Source organism: Planococcus citri, chromosome 2 (assembly GCF_950023065.1).
Source record: "Planococcus citri chromosome 2, ihPlaCitr1.1, whole genome shotgun sequence".
NCBI lineage: Eukaryota > Metazoa > Arthropoda > Insecta > Hemiptera > Pseudococcidae > Planococcus > Planococcus citri.
In genome coordinates this window covers 22,209,856-22,226,995 of record NC_088678.1, presented here as the reverse complement: position 1 = coordinate 22,226,995, position 17,140 = coordinate 22,209,856, and the positions used below count along the sequence as shown (strand labels likewise).

General features: G+C 34.8%; 1 protein-coding gene across 2 annotated transcripts in view; it reads right to left on the bottom strand.

Annotated features, from left to right (window-relative positions):
* Glut1 (Glucose transporter 1) overlaps window positions 1-16,531 on the bottom strand; it is a 228,417-nt gene extending 211,886 nt beyond the window's left edge. For both annotated transcript variants that reach the window (XM_065349101.1, XM_065349103.1), the window contains exon 1: window positions 16,268-16,531. The gene's annotated coding sequence lies outside the window, so the exon portion shown is untranslated. The remainder of the gene's footprint in view (window positions 1-16,267) is intronic.
* Window positions 16,532-17,140: the final 609 nt, after the last annotated feature.

Here is a 17,140-nt window from a genome sequence, read left to right as displayed (position 1 = left end):
TGTTCATTTCAACGCTTGAAATTTGCATCTACAACTATGTTGACCAATTTTTCAGAATTGAAATTTCTGTTTTAGTGTTTTTAAAATTTTGGTAAACATTTGAAAATATTATCTTGTTTAAAGAGGAAAACAAATTTTTAATGGCATTGATAAAAATATTCACATTTCCCTAGTTTAGAGTTGTTGATATTATGTTGATTTAATGTGACAGTTGATTGTCCACATATGTGACCCGCTCTGACAAAACCGACCGTTTTGACAAAAAAAAGTGTCCAAAATAATGATGTTTAAAATGAGTTTTAAGGGTTGAAAGATCAGATTTTTGAGAAAAAAACATTTTTTGAAATTTTGTCGAAATGGTCGGTTTTGTCAGAGCGGGTCACATATACATCAACACCAACATTAACCAAATTTTCAAAGATTTCTCAAATTTGGAAAATTATGTTGATATTGTGGATGTAATAATTGTTGATGTCTAATTTCACATCAACATTAATATTGACATGTTGTCGACATGAAGATTCATTAGTTTAGTACGCTTAGATAAAGTATTGCACCTTTCTCAATATGAAGACTTGAATGATCAACTTATGGATTATACAGACTTCCTGTCTGTACCTATTAGTGGTGGCCTCCTGTCGATGCTGCTTTCAGCACCAGCAATGGCTACCTAAGTGAAATCATTTTTGGAAAAACATTTTCAATTTTGAGACTAAAATTTCATAACTTTATGTAGCAGGAGGTCGAACTAAATTTTGATGCCAATGTCGATCCATCCACATGCGTCCTCACATTTGGATCCTACATGTCAATGTAAATTTCGACCCTGTGTAGATCCAATTGTTGACATAAATGCTGATCAACATTGGTCGGCAATTACATTAACAATTGGCTCGACATAGGGTCAAAATTCACATCGACATGTGGCATCCAAAAGTGACGGATGTGGATGGGTCGACATTCACATCAAAATTAGCATGGTCATTGTTGTATGGGTGTGTCTGTCTCAAACACAGGTTCTAACTTGGGTCTGAACACACACACTGATTGAAACAGTGTTTGTCTCAACCACAGGTCCACACCTGGGTCTGAACACACCCACTAATACACTCAGTAAGCGTGAGCGCTTGAGCATGACATGGTGGAGCTATTCTCGTGAAAATGATTGCAAGGAAACGGGAATTGCCAGTTTCCCTGCAAATGACCAAGTTTCGACTTCAATTATGAACGATCTACGGTGAATTTTTTTAGTGCCCCGAGTTTTAAATTGTTATTTGTGTCGTCCTGAAGAACAATGAACTGAATTGTACAAGCTAAGTACTTACAGATGGATTTTACAATCATTTTAGTGTCTCTGCGAGGTCAAAATTTGGTAAAAACTCATCAAATTATAGCGCAAATGCTTCAATTTCTTGTGATATTGAATCCTTTCATTTCGGAAAACATTATTTTAAAACACAAGATCACAAAAATCGATCAACTGCACAAATTACGCTCAAATTCACTCGTAAAATATGAGTTCCTATTTGCTTGTTATCATTTTCACGAGAATAGCTCTAAAACGTGGGAGTCACATGATCAAATTTACTGAGCATATTGAAGCAGTGTCTGTCTCAAACACTAGTTCCAACTTAGATCTGAACACACCAGCACTAATTGAAGCAGTGTCTGTCTCAAACACAGGTTCTAACTAGGGTCTGAACACACCCACTATTGAAACAGTGTTTGTTTGAAACAGTGTTTGTCTCAAACACCGGTTCTAACTTGGGTCTGAACACACCCACTAATTGAAGCAGTGTCTGTCTCAAACACAGGTTCTAACTAGGGTCTGAACACGCCCACTATTGAAACAGTGTTTGTCTCAAACACCGGTTCTAACTTGGGTCTGAACACACACGGATTGAAACCAGTCTTTGTCTCAACTACAAGTCCATACATGGGTCTGAATACTCCCACTGATTGAAATGGTGTTTGTCTCAAACACAGGTCCTAACTTGGGTCTAAACACACACACTGATTGAAACAGTGTCTCAACTATAGGTCCATACATGGGTGTGAACACACCCACTGATTGAAATGCTGTAGGTATGTCTCAAACAAGGGTTCTAACTTGGGTCTGAAAACACCCACTGATTGAAATCAACCCTAAAAAACTTGATTGAAAAGAGTTTTGGAATCTGAACTACAATTCGGCTCCAACTCTTGCAGGCACTTCGCCTTTGAAAAGTTCTATGTTTTCTTTCCAATTTTCTTTTATTCAAAACATCAATTTTTTTCTACAAAATTCATATTGTTTTGGAATCCTAGATCGAAAAGAAAGCGTACAGCAAAAATTACTATGTAGATAGAAGATGAAGTCTATTTTACTGCTGCAGTTTTTTGTTCATATTCAAAGACCACACCGGAATCCGTATCGAATAGTTCCATTTTAAACATTTTTTACCCAACTGTCTCTTCCACTCACCAGCTAGGCAAATTTCAGGAAAAACGAATATCTATGAGATAAAAATTATTTTTTGAGCTCAATAAATGAACAAAGGTTCATTCAAATCGCCGATTACTACTTTCTGACCATTCCCTCGTTAGCTATTCTTTTTCATACAGTACGATAATGCCAAAGAAAAAGAAAAAAGATTCCCTTTCGAAACAGCAAAAAGCGAAAAAAAGAAATGAGCTCGAGATACCTACTTATTGGAAGACGACAATTTCTTCACCGCAAAAATAAGGTCCGAATATTCGCACACCGATGTCGTGTAAATAGGGTAAAAATTTTATTTCAATTCGATACACACTATGTAAGGCAAGCCGAGGCAGAGCACGCGGCGGCGGCGGCGCTGGCGCTAGCAATACGAGCGCGAGCGGCGCATATGTGGCGAAAATTTTCTCCTTCTGATAAATACTTATCAAATGAGATTTTCGCACGAACGGTGTAACATAATTCGAGAATATGGAGCTGCATGTAATCGAGCTAAATGAGAAATCGTGCATGGAGCTTCTCGCAAGGTTAAAAATTCAACCTTGGAACATGCGATCACTTAACTTCAATTTAAAGCAATTTCGTTTACAGCCTTACACCCTTCTTACACGGCGAATGCAAACTCATAAAATGAAAATACTTTCGATACAATTTTCGATGGTGAATTTTAAACGACCAATGAAATTTTTTAATATTTCATTGCGCGATTAGAATTTTACGTGATTTGGCCGTCGAGTCGCGCCGCCTCACCCTTCGTACCCCCCTCCACCTTCTGACAATATTGCCGATACCGGCGAGCCAGACCCAGACGTGATACACGCCGCCGCACCCCGCGCCCCACCCCAGCAGGTAAAACAACTCGATGAGGAAAAACCGTACTTGAAATAACAATGAAACCCGATCGAGCTAATTTTTACCCCTTTCTTCGTCCACCATCTTACCATCTTTATACTCTTCACATTGGTTATAATACTAGTAGTACGAGAACCTACTCTACTATATCGAACGTCTTGAAAAATTAACGTTATACGTACTCGACTCGAATACCTACCATTACAGTTTTAAAAACAATAAAAATTTTATATGTACGAATAATGCATTTTTGCAACGACAACACCGGCGACTGAGTCGAAGGTAAAGAGAGCATTAAAAAAGCGAAAGAAACCCCATCTTATGATTTATCGTATTTGCACAAAAAATTATCCAACTTTCTGCTACTTTGACATACTTTATAGCTTACTTTTTTTTTTTTCGTCGTTTAAGCAATTTATAACTATTTATTAATGCTAAAGTCGTTTCAAGGTTTTTTTGTATTTTTTTTTTTTTACAACTTTAAAAAAGAACCTGAAATTACCATTAATTTGCAAACAGTGTTTACTTATAGTTTAGCTCTCTTTATGCGCCATGTGCTACACGAATACCAAAGCGACGATAATGTGGGTAAATATTTGAAACCGGAACGAGACAAATGCAACAATGTCAAAAGATTTACTCGTTTTGGTTCTACGAGTATTTGAAGCCGTAGAATAAGCATTTTTTCTTTTTTTTTTACGAGATAAAAACAACAGAGAAAACAGCTCGCGAAAGGTGCGTCGTCGAAACTGCAGCAATTATTATTTAAAGGGGTTTTTTATTTTTTCGTTTTGAAAATGAACGCGATTTGATGAAGGGAATTCTAGATGTAAATTTTATACGATGAAATTTCCAACTTTTGTCGTTAAAAAATTTATTAACGCTATCAAGATATCTTCCGGGAGATGTATTTTTTATACTTATTTGAAAATTTTACAAGCAAATGAAATTTCATCGTGGAGAATATTTTCATGTTTTCCTGGCTTTCTTTTTTTCTAAATGTGTATTCTGCTCGGGTATTTTAGGAGCTGGAATATTGCTATTTTATAAATTAACCGTACATGATTTTATTTTTAATTTTAATTTTCGCTAAATAAAAATTCTCAAAAAATACTCGTAAGATAAAAATCGTTCAAAAACAGAAACGTTGATCATTTTGTTAATTTTTAAAAAAGTGCTCAGGAGTTACATGAAAACAGTTTAAAATTGAGAGAAAATGCTTATGTTTATTGCAAGATTATTGTAAAATAATAATGCAATAAAGATGAGAAAAATAAACCAAAAATGAACGAAGTTGCTTAAAATCCACCGAAAATCAGTATAATTGACATGTACCTAACAGTTGATTACAAAAAAAAAAAAAAAAAAAAAAAACACTCACGCATTTAAAATGAGAAGACCGACTTTCCTTCAAATAAAAATCTTTTACGACCAATTGATTCACTTTTTTTGAAACATTAATTTCTACAGTAATTATTGATCTGTTTACGATCGAATCGAATCATTTACAAACGATTGGCGATTAAATAAATTGATTGATTTCTTGGTGAATCATTCGCAAACGGATCAAATAATTTACGATTATGATTCGGTTCTTGTGAAACTATTGTATAGGAATAATTGATCTGTTTTCAAGCGAAGTGAATCAAATCGAATCGAATCATTCACAATCGATTGGCGATTGAACAAACTGATTGATTTCTAGGTGAATCATTCACGAACGAGTTGATCAATAGTTAATGAATCATTCGCGAACGAATCGATTCGTATAAGTGACTCGTTCGCGAAAGAATCGATTCATTTACTCAATTTTTGATGAATCATTCGCGAACGAATTGATCCGTATAAGTTACTCGTTCGCGAACGAGTTGATCAATAGTTACTGAATCATTCGCGAACGAATTGATTCGTATTAGTGACTCGTTCCCAAATGAATCGATTCATTTACTCATTTTTTGTGAATCATTCACGAACGAATTGAATCATTTTTGTTAATCGTTGGCTAACGAATTGAATTATTTTTTTCGAATCATTCGCGAACGGATTGATTTATATAAGTGACTCGTTCGCGAACGAATCAATTCATTCACTCAATTTTTGATGAATCATTCACGAACGAATTGAATAATTTTTAGTAAATCATTCGCGAACAAATTGGTTCGTATAAGTGACTCGTTCGCGAACGAATCGATTCATTTACTCAATTTTTGGTGAATCATTCACGAACGAATTGAATAATTTTTAGTAAATCATTCGCGAACAAATTGGTTCGTATAAGTGACTCGTTCGCAAACGAATCGATTCACTTACTCAATTTTTAGTGAATCATTCACAAACGAATTGAATCACTTTTTGTGAATCATTCGCGAACGAATTGAATTATTTTTTTCGAATCATTTGCGAACGAATTGATTTATATAAGTGACTCGTTCGCGAACGAATCAATTCATTCACTCAATTTTTGATGAATCATTCACGAACGAATTGAATAATTTTTAGTAAATCATTCGCGAACATGTTGGTTCGTATAAGTGACTCGTTCGCGAACGAATCGATTCATTTACTCAATTTTTGGTGAGTCATTCACGAACGAATTGAATCATTTTTTGTGAATCATTCGGGAACGAACTGAATTATTTTTTGCGAATGATTCGCGTACGAATTGATTTGTATAAGTGACTCGTTCGCAAACGAATCAATTCATTTACTCAATTTTTGGTCAATCATTCACGGACGAATCGAATTTTTTTTGCGAATCATTCGCGAACGAATTGATTTGTATAAGTGACTTGTTCGCGAACGAATCAATTCATATTTTACTCAATTTTTGGTCAATCATTCACGAACGAACTGAATAATTTTTAGTAAATCATTCGCGAACAAGTTGGTTCGTATAAGTGACTCGTTCGCGAACGATTCGATTCATTTACTCAATTTTTGGTGAATCATTCACGAACGAATTGAATCATTTTTTGTGAATCATTCGGGAACGAATTGAATTATTTTTTGCGGATGATTCGCGTACGAATTGATTTGTATAAGTGACTCGTTCGCGAACGAATCAATTCACTTACTCAATTTTTGGTGAATCAATCACGGGCGAATCGAATTTTTTTTCGAATCATTCGCGAACGAATTGATTAGTATAAGTGACTCGTTCGCGAACGAATCAATTCATATTTTACTCAATTTTTGGTGAATCATTCACGAACGAATTGAATCATTTTTTGTGAATCATTCGGGAAAGAATTGATTTCTATAAGTGACTCGTTCGCGAACGAATCGATTCATTTACTCAATTTTTGGTGAATCATTCACGAACAAATTGAATAATTTTTAGTGAATCATTCGCGAACAAGTTGGTTCGTATAAGTGACTCGTTCGCGAACGAATCGATTCATTTACTCATTTTTTTGTGAATCATTCACGAACGAATTGAATTATTTTTTGTGAATCGTTCGCGAACGAATTGATTCATAAATTAAAGAATTGATCGATTCGTTGGCAAATTATTCTTTCAAAAAATTAATCAATTCGTTCATGAATGATTCGCCAAAAATTGAGGGTCGTATTAGTACTTTGTAGGAATTGTGCAAATTTGATCAAAATCGATTCAACCATTGCTGAGAAACTAAATTTTAAATGAGTTTTTGTGCAAATTCACCTCATGTGGATTTTTTCCTCCAATGTCGAATTCTCAAAATAGGTTGGTTATAGGACCATAAACACCAATTAAATTTTTGTAACCCATTTCTGTCTTTAATCGAATTTTGATTCTTTCTTTTTTATTTTCTCATGTTGTTAAAGCTTTGAAAAATACGAATAACTTTGCAAAAAATGCAAAAAGTCAATTTTCCAAAAAAGTCACCTTAAATTTCGCAATTACTCCAAGCTGAGGCAGCTGAGTAGGTACCTAAATGCAAAATAAAAAAAATAAAAAATTGAGTCGACCCGTATTCCAATTCGAAAAATTGTAACAACAGTTGAAAAAAGTAATAAAATAATTTAGAATATGGCATTAATTTTGCCCCATGTGTTCCAAAATCAACAAATAATAATTCAAATTCTTACATCTGAAATATCTACCTACCTATACATAATAATCAGATGAAAAGTTTTAAACTGAAATTAAAACATCTTATACCAACCTATACCGATAATTTTATCACTTTTACCATCCGAACACATTTCAAATACGCGTTTATCACACTCAAAATCATCCAAACATAATTTCTCATTCTATACTTTTCATAAGTTTAAACTCGATATCGATTTAAATCGTGCCACTTTCACACCTAGCCTCTGATATTGTTAGCGAGCAAAAATTTATTAAAACGGCGCAGATACCTACCCTATTTTATCACCTTCACCGCACAAATCCCTCACTTAATACCTTACTGCGAATCTCGATTCACCTTGAAAACGACGGTGTTTTTAAAATACCTACTCTCGCTGCTGAAAAATATTTCGGTATTTAAAAAGTAGGCAAAAAAAAAAAGTAAAAATAAAGGTAGCAGGTAGGTAAATTCATCAATAAATTAAAACGTTCGATTCTTGCTTATAATGACAAAGTTGTTCGGCACCAGCGCGTGTAACCCTTTCAGGCAAAAAGATAGCTGCCGTTAATTGCATCCCTTTACCTCCTTTGAGGAAACGAAAAACTCCCAAATTCCCTTCTTCATCATTTTAACGAGCAAAACTTTCATACTTGGGCTAAAATTTATTACAAAATTCGGAATTATCACTGGAACGAAATTAACCCTACTTTATATCATCGGTTATGATTCTCGCGCAGAACAAGCTGCACACCTTATTAAACGGTGTGTAGAAGAGTACGCGTAGCTAATAAATGTGCTAAGTGCTAGTATCATATCTGCTCATCGCGTATGAGGTATAAAAATTTCATTGCTGGAATTGTGCTGATGAGAAAATGATACGTACGATGAGTTGCAGACCGACCTTTTCAAACGTCACTTACGAGTACCTACCTACCTACCTACCTATCCAACGAAGGTATAATTTTTATCAACAAGTTTCGCTCAAAAGGTATACAATTTCATCGAATACCTACCTAACGTTATATAATACCCATAATATTATGAAGAGTAATCTATCACCATCGTGTTATATACTATAAGTAAGTCTAAGTACATATACAGTGTATACTGCATGAGAGCTGCAGAAACATCACAAGGGATGAAGCTGCGAAAAAATACACATACACGGTGAAGTACATACAAAGAAACGTACAAAATAATAGAAAGAGGACGCGGTACCTAATGTAAGTCGACCGTGAGTTGTATTACAGGGACCGGGTATAGAGGAGGAGAAGAAGAAAAAACCCAAGCAAGACCATCAAATCCACTCTATATACACTCCTGTAGTGAAGCAGGTACTTGGAATTGAAGCGTTTCATTAAATAGTACTTGTGAAAAACAACAACGTGTATTGAAGAAAAGAGTGATGAACGTTGATGAACGAGCATGACTGTTTACATATACATTTAGAGCAGTGTGCGAGTGTGTATGTGTATAGTTTCGGCTACGGCTACATACCTACCTACTCGTACAACAAAACACCATGATGAGACGATAAGAGCAAAGTGAGAAGGGTGTGGGTAGGGTACCTTTTAAGTCATTTCGTATGTAGTGTGCAAGTACGCGTACAATGAAAATAATTAAAGGTTATTTTGCCTATATTGGAGCATTCGTCGGTGTACGTAGATGTAGATAGGTATAAAATTATAATACCTACGTATTACGACGACGGTGCAGAGAAATAGGCGAGGTATCTGGAGTAAGTGTAGGATGGGCGGTGCTGATAGATGAGTATGCGGGGTGTTGAATTAAAGATGATGTTTCAATTTTGCGATTTATCCCAACAATTATTGCATATGAATAGCAGATGCTCGTCGAATGTTTCACATGTCAATTTTCGCGAGTTAAGTACGCGCAGTCGGCAGAACTCGCGAGGTGATAGGTAGATTTTCTCGATAAAATGTTTGCAATATACGCACTGCAGGTATTATTTTATATCTGAAATATTATTTCAATAAAATCTTTTGTTTTTTATAGATCTAAGAAAATATCACAAATATCTTGACCGACTACAAAATTGAGAGTCGATACAAAAAAAAAGTCTATGCTGATGAAGAATTCCAAATATCACACTAATAACTTTCGTTAACAAACAAATTCATCTCAAATGTATCCATAAACCCTTTCCATCCACTCCAAAACTCAATTAACCCACCCAAACCCCAACATTTTGACCATATAGAAGGACCCATTTCTAATTTCATCACAATGTTGAATGATCTTCAAATCAACCCTAAAACTCTCATCCAAAAACCAATATCCCTTGGCTTCTTAAGCCTCCTCAAGTCAATTTACAGCTAATTAACTAGGTACTCAAAAAATAACCACTCTTTACTAGTAATAAAACGCAACTATCTTGAACTCCTATCAGAATACAATAAATTATTCTCTGCTTTGCAGATGTATCAAAAATACCAACGTTTCATTCAGGGTATACCTACTCTAAGGGTAAGGTAGCCCAATATGGACCACATTTTTGTTTTTGAAGGCTGTGGTTGCTGTATCTAATTGAGCTAAAAACTTCGTTGATAACTTAAAATGAACCTGCATCTATCTACATATTATCATATTCTGAAGCCTCAAAATTTTTCAGAAATTCAATTATAAGTGGGCCAAAAAAATTGTTTTCTGAAAAATGTCAAAAATTGGAAAGTAAATTTTGGGTTCCTAATATGGACCACTTCGAAAATTCATTTTAAAAAAGGCTACAACGTTGTAAAAATATGTTTAATTGCTGAAACACACCGTTAGAATAGGTATGTTTAATTAAGACAATAAGAGTAAATTCTAAGTGTATCAAATAAATTTTTCCATGAAAAGAGTCAAAATTTGAAAAGTTGATTTTGGGTTCCTAATATGGACTACTTTAAAGTGAAATTGTCAAATCCATAGCAAATCTACAGGTAGTCCATATTAGGCTACTCTATAACTTTGAAAAATCATAACTACATATAGGTAAGTAAATACCTTGAATAATTACTACATAGAATGTCTCACGAAAAACTGTAGCACTTTTCTATATTGAAATTAAATCACATCATAATGTTTCCCTGGAAAATTTTTCAAGAATCCAGATTTTTGTAAACTAAGAAAAAAATTTCGACCCAATCAATTTTGTTTTTTCCCCTCAGTTAGCCAATTTTGGGTTTAGGGCTTTGATTTTGATCTCATTGTGTTTTTCTGTGAAAAATACACCAGATAAAGTTTGTTCCCACTAGGCAGTGCTCATAGCTATAACGAAATCGGCCGGTAGTCCATATTAAGTAGTGGTCCATATTGGGCTACCTTGCCCTTATTAAGTTATTAATGAAAAAATTACAAAATTTTAAAATCTATAGCTGCTGTTCAAACTACACCCTATTGACAAGAAATAGGTAAGCGTTTTAGTCTCACTTTTCAGCTATTATGCCCACATTTTTTCAAATCCGCTGTTACGCTGTTCTACCTGAAACTGGTTTTGTTGAAGTAGACCGAGTTTTTTTCACTGCGTCTGCACTGCGTTTATGCCATCTCACACTCCAGGTGGTCTTTCAAACTACAATATACCTACATATACACACCCTATTGACAAAAATTGTGCATACAACATGCTGAAATGCATGCTTTTTTGCATATCACACTCATGCGTGAATTTTGTTACCTTAATGCCAAATCCGAGTATGTCCATCCAAAAAAACATCGTCGTTTTACGTCCCTGATAAGACTCTGGTAAGCCCTGAATTGAAAAATTTGCATCCGAGTACAGTTAAAATGCACCACCGAAGATGCACGAAGCTGACCGATGTTCACTCAGAACTCAATGAACTCTTCCGAGCATATCCAAACCTTATCAGTGATGCGTAAAATCATACTTTTTTTGTATGAACATACTTGGATTTGGCATTAAGGTAATGATTTGGACTTTTTCAAAAAATTGCATGCTATTCAGCCAGTGAATAGCATGCTTAAAAGTAAACCAAAAGTATGTACAAAAAGTGCGGAAATTTTAGCAGAAAAATTGCTCAAACTCACAGGCAATACTATCTACCGATTAATTGTGAATTTTAAGACATTGTAATAGATAATTTTTTCAAAAAAAATTAAAAAGTTTCCGGCGAGTGCGGAAATTGATCCCAGGATCCTGCGATGTGCAACTGCTTAACTCACTCGGCCACCTCGCAGCTTAATAGACTAGAGGTTATTTTTGCATAAATGTTATCAATTTTTGGACTTGGAAAAATTTTTACTCACTGGTGCATTTTAGAAAATAGTTACTTGGTTGCTAGAATGCTTCTGTTTAGCATGTGAAAATGTATATTTTTAACGCGATAATGCACGCTTTTACACCAGTCCAAAATCACGCACTGTTATGCTATGCATGCTTTTCAGCATAATTTTGTCAATAGGGCTCTGCTGTTCTGGTGCTCGGAGCTTAATGTGTAATAGATGTTAAATGCACTACAATGTATACATTACACGTTAACTCCTGCGTCTCTAGTGGGATTTGAACCCACGACCACTTGTTCAGAAAGCTGTGGCTCAACCCACTACACCACCAAGCGCACCAAAATATTCATAAAACTCTATTTGATTTACAAAGTTTAAACTACTCCATCCAGTTAGTGTATGTACCCAGCCATATTTGAAATCACAGGAAATGAAATTGTAAATAAAAAAATGCAAAATCCGCCACAATGCTTTCTCCTCTCACATTTATCACAGCCGACTATCTTATTAATCTATCTTCACCCAGAGCACACTTAAGAAATGGCAAGACTTTTGGTCCCTCCAAAAATCAAACAAGCTCTTTCACCACAAAAAACAACTCAATCTTGGAAAAATCTATCTCAACTAAATAGACTAAAAGAAATCATAATAACCAGATTGAGAATTGGCCACACAAAAATCACCCACAATCACTTTTATGAAAACAGACTATCCCTACAAATAGATAGACAACCCTTCTGAAATTAAATAGTTTATAGATCTAATGAAAAAACCCAACCCTACCAACTTGATATAATCTCTCACTCTATGAGTTGCAATTACAAACACCCCCCCCCCCAAACTTCCCCATACAAAATTTTAGAACCTGAATTCAATTTTACAAATCTTGCTTGGTTGCGAAAAATTCAGATTTGATCCATGAAACTCATTAAATTTTCATCCAAACAAACTCTTAACCCATTACCCAAAATCGGAAAAAATCATTAAAAAATGATGAAAAAAATATTTTTGATTTGTTTCAACCTTGAAGGGCTTTGTATAATGAGACCAATATTGGGGAGGGGGGTCGATGGAGTTCTTAAAAAGAGAGTTGTTTAGAAAAAATTTAACCAGAAATGAACATTTTTCAAAAAAAATTAGTACTTGATTTTACATTCCATTTGTCTTGATTTTTTTCAACTTTAGGAAGCTCCATACAAGGAGATCAAAATAGCTTGAGATGAATTCTTTTTTTTTCTAAACTTGAGAATGCTTCCTGCTCAGACTTAGTTTTGAGTTGGAGGGCTGAAATTTTCAGAGATAATGTCTCATAAAAACTAACAGCGTTGAAGGATGGAAGACAGAAGAAAATCGCAATAATAGCTTTTACAAAGTATAAAATACATAAGAGCCATAGCAATAAATAGGCTTATGCTACTATAATTTTACATTTTTTCTGAGCATTGATTAAAACCAGAAGCCCTTGTACCCCTGAATGGGTGTTGAAATATAATTTTGAAAAGATTTTGATCAAAGCTCAAGATTTGAAAATTGCAATTCAGCATCTGATTAGCTGCATTTTTTCAATGACGTTTTAAATATTTTTTTTGTCTAACCTATTTTAATTTTTTTTGTTGGTCCGCGAACCTTGAAATTTGTTATCAAAGTTGTTGGCGTTACACAAATTTTGAAAACAAGTTTTAACGATCGTCGTAACCTAACGTAGCGTCGATAACGATAGGTTTGGACTATCTTTTATAGCAGATACCTCGTCTGTAGACTATCATTATTGTTGTGTAAGTAAAATTTATTTTCAAAATTTGGATAAAGCTAAAAACATCGATAACGAATTCTAAGAATCGAGGCCTTAGTTGAGATTTTTCGTATATTTACAGAAAGTACATAACACTTTCTACGTAGGTATTCGTTCGACAAAAAATTTTAATGCAATGGAATTTATTTACATATTTTTTTCAAGCTTAACTTGAGCCCATGAAAATCACAAGATTTCTGTGAAACTTCAACTTTCATTTTATGCTATTTTAGGGTGAAAAATTCTAGAATTTATCACGAAAATTCATATTCTGTTTCAAATTAATTTTTTTTAATGTAGGTAACTTTTTGTTAGGTAATTTTTGAAAATGTAGCCAATAATGTTTTTTAAATAAAATTTCTCGAATACCACGCCTCATTTTGTTTTAAAAAAATGAGGCGTGGACTCCAAATTCACGTCTCTCTCTCCCCTTCAATCGACAATATTTCATTACTGCTGGAATTTCGAAATATACTTAGGTACTTTATAGATTAAAAAAGTGCACAACAGAATTCAAGTTTTGCACCGAAAAAAATGATTAAAAGTGGAGTTTTAACAGAAATTTTATTTCGAATAATTTTCATAACACTTTTTGTCAATTTGCAATAAGAAGTATTTCAAACAATTTTTAAATTTAATATTTTTACAAGTTTTTAGAGCATGATCAGAGAACTCTATAATCAAAATTTCTGCTGTCCAAATCTATTTTTAGATTTTTTGCGAATTTTTGAAAATTTAAAACTGATTACTTTTGACGATTTGTGTCTCAATATGTTGGTGAGTAAAGGCCTTCTAGGTGTCCGGCTGGAAATCGGCTCAAATGTGAATAATCCCTCTAAACAGGTCGAGACTTTAGCTGCACAAATTAATCTCCCACCATTTTGAAGAAATTCTAAAATTCTGGAAAAATCGAAAATCGTGCCAGAGGCTCCAGGTTCAAAATGTTTTTTTTTCAATTTTCAATTTTTTGAATTTTTTACTAGTGGTTAACTATGCTTGCCAAAAAAAAACAAATTGAGGTGTCCACCTAAAAATTGGCTCAAGTGCGGATAAACCCTTTAAACACGTACAGAATAAGCTACAACTCAATTTCTAGCTCTCTGAATTGATTTCCACACCTTCTGGAGAAATCAAAAATCACGCTGGAGGCTCCTGAATGGTCAAAAATGGTAAAATTCGGTTTGAAAAAATTGATATTATTTTCAGGACTAATTTTCATCATTTTCAAAGAACATACAATTTTGCATGACGTAGGTATAATTTGTTTCTTCCAAAACAGCATAAATCGTCGAAAAAGGTCCGTTTTGAGTTTTCCAAAATCAATTTTGGCAGCTGAAATTTTGGTTATGATGATTTCAGACCATGCTATTTCCAAAAATTGTGACCCCGTTCAAATCAGAGGCGTACCTACACCTCGAGAGGGTCCCTTAATTATTTTTCAGTTGGATTGTAGAACCTTTTGCAATCTTTCTATTAGTTTCATCTTCGTGTTTTCTCAAGTTTCAAGGCATTTTCAAACGATTGCGAATATTTTCATGCATTTCTAAACCAATTTAGATCATATTTCGGAAGTTTTATACAATTTTGAGCAATTTTTACAACACTTTATGACGTTGATTCGAGAAATTATTCATACAAAAAAATGATTGAACTTTGCCTAGTAAATACGTTTCACAGGGCATCCTGCACACTCCCAAATCTTTTGTACCTACGTATTTGCCATAATATGAAGTGTGTCCTCTGCCTCAAAAGTTCCAGCAGCCATATGCCTAACTTTTACTTTCAGAGCTTTTTCAAAACCAAACTTTATACTCACATTAGAAAAATCTAACCAAATTTAGGACAATTTTATCCACACCGATAAAATTTGATCGAAACAAATAACCGATCAACTTCGATCAATGATTCAGTCAAATCTTGTATGTAAAATAAAACACCACACGATGAACCACCTTTTCATAACGATTGTTCTGAGCTATTAACTCGTGTCGAGTTCACAAGTGGAAAAACGAATCAACTCGGCTATAGGTACCTACTATAATTTATTAACCGCGTAATTAATCGGTCCAGGTAACCAAGTTTTATGCAAACGATTGCCATTCTACACGAATAATAATAGAAAAGAACCCCGGTGACAGAAGTGTTGGCAACACGTCACACGTCGTTTCATTTTGCACACACACGTTTACGTACAATCCTCTATACCAGCAAATACCTATACATAAATACACCAACCACCAACCAAACTCAAATATTATACGATTCGTTGATCGATATCGAAGCTCGTCTCATTGTTATCATTATTGATAATATCATTAAGAATAGTCTGGTAACCTGCCAGTCTCATACGAAGAAATTATTATTACGTAATCGATACAAAAGAGGAAAAAAAAACTCCCTTCATTCATCGTTGCTTCTAAATGGCAAAATTCTTGCACATCTGTGGAGTATAAATTCCAGACTACATTACATCATTTTTGTACGTATAATAAAAAACTCTCAACCACGACATCAGATAAAATCAACCAAACGTACATATTTAGTGAAGGTATTTAAAAGCTCGAAATATCGTCAAATTTGCAACTAGTTAAATTAAAAGCTTTCGTATTCTACAGTACAGTATACGACAGACCAAAAAACGACGTATTTATCTCTAGCTATATAACAAATGTATTCGCGCAGATAATCTGACAATACAAGTTAAAACGTTGGTAATAAAAAAAAATACATGTATTATTTTTGGTCACGCGATTCAACCAAACTATATCGTATTTTAAATCAATTTTCGAAAAAAAAAACCTAACCAAAAAAAGTAAGTATAAAGAATCGAGTCTACACACTTACCCTGCACAGATATCTTATACGAAGAGATTTACCATACACGAGCACGAATACATCGAATACTATACGCGAATCTTTCGTCGTCTTCGAGTCGTATAAAATGTTAAAAATTAATCACAACTTTTTTTATTTTATCATTCATTTGTATGTTATTTTGGCCAATCACCGACACACGCATACAAAGTAACGCTAAAACGATGAATGAACGAACACGGGCAGAAGGACTAAAACACGGCTACTTCGGCGTACCCGGCGCTAAAATAGCGGAGACGCCCGTTTTACTTTCTCTAAACTGCCTCGTTCGAATCGATGTGTTAGCGTTGTAATTTGCCGATAGATGGCGTTCGAATATATTACAAGGGCCAACGTTCGCGAATGATTTACCTACCTTTTCTGCTGTGCCTTTTTTTTTCCAGCAGCATGCTCCTCCAGGCCCCCTCCAGCCCCCCTCCCTCGCCCACCAACCGATGGTGTTTCGTCTCTCTTTATAGGTAGGTACGTGTAGCTGTGTGTACCAGTAATAGTAGTACGATGGTAGGTGCCTAAAAAGCAGCTAGGCGAAAGACCCTGGGACGGGTTCAGGGGTGAAATTTGGATTAAATTTCGACGATACGTACGTACGAAATTCGAAATTCGTGGCGATTGCGAAATTTCAGGATTCAGCCGAGTAGAGAGAACGTTTTCGGTACGGATAATTAGCGCGATTTAGACGCGGCGACAACAGCGAAAATCGGTGGAAGCGGAGAGGCAATGGGGTGGGGGCGGGGGTGAGAGAGGCGCGGTACACCATTCAAACATCGCGGTGGCGAGGCGCGATCAAGCTGAAGGCGGATCATCTTACTGTGTAGATATAGCGTTTCAATGGGGAGGTTTTTT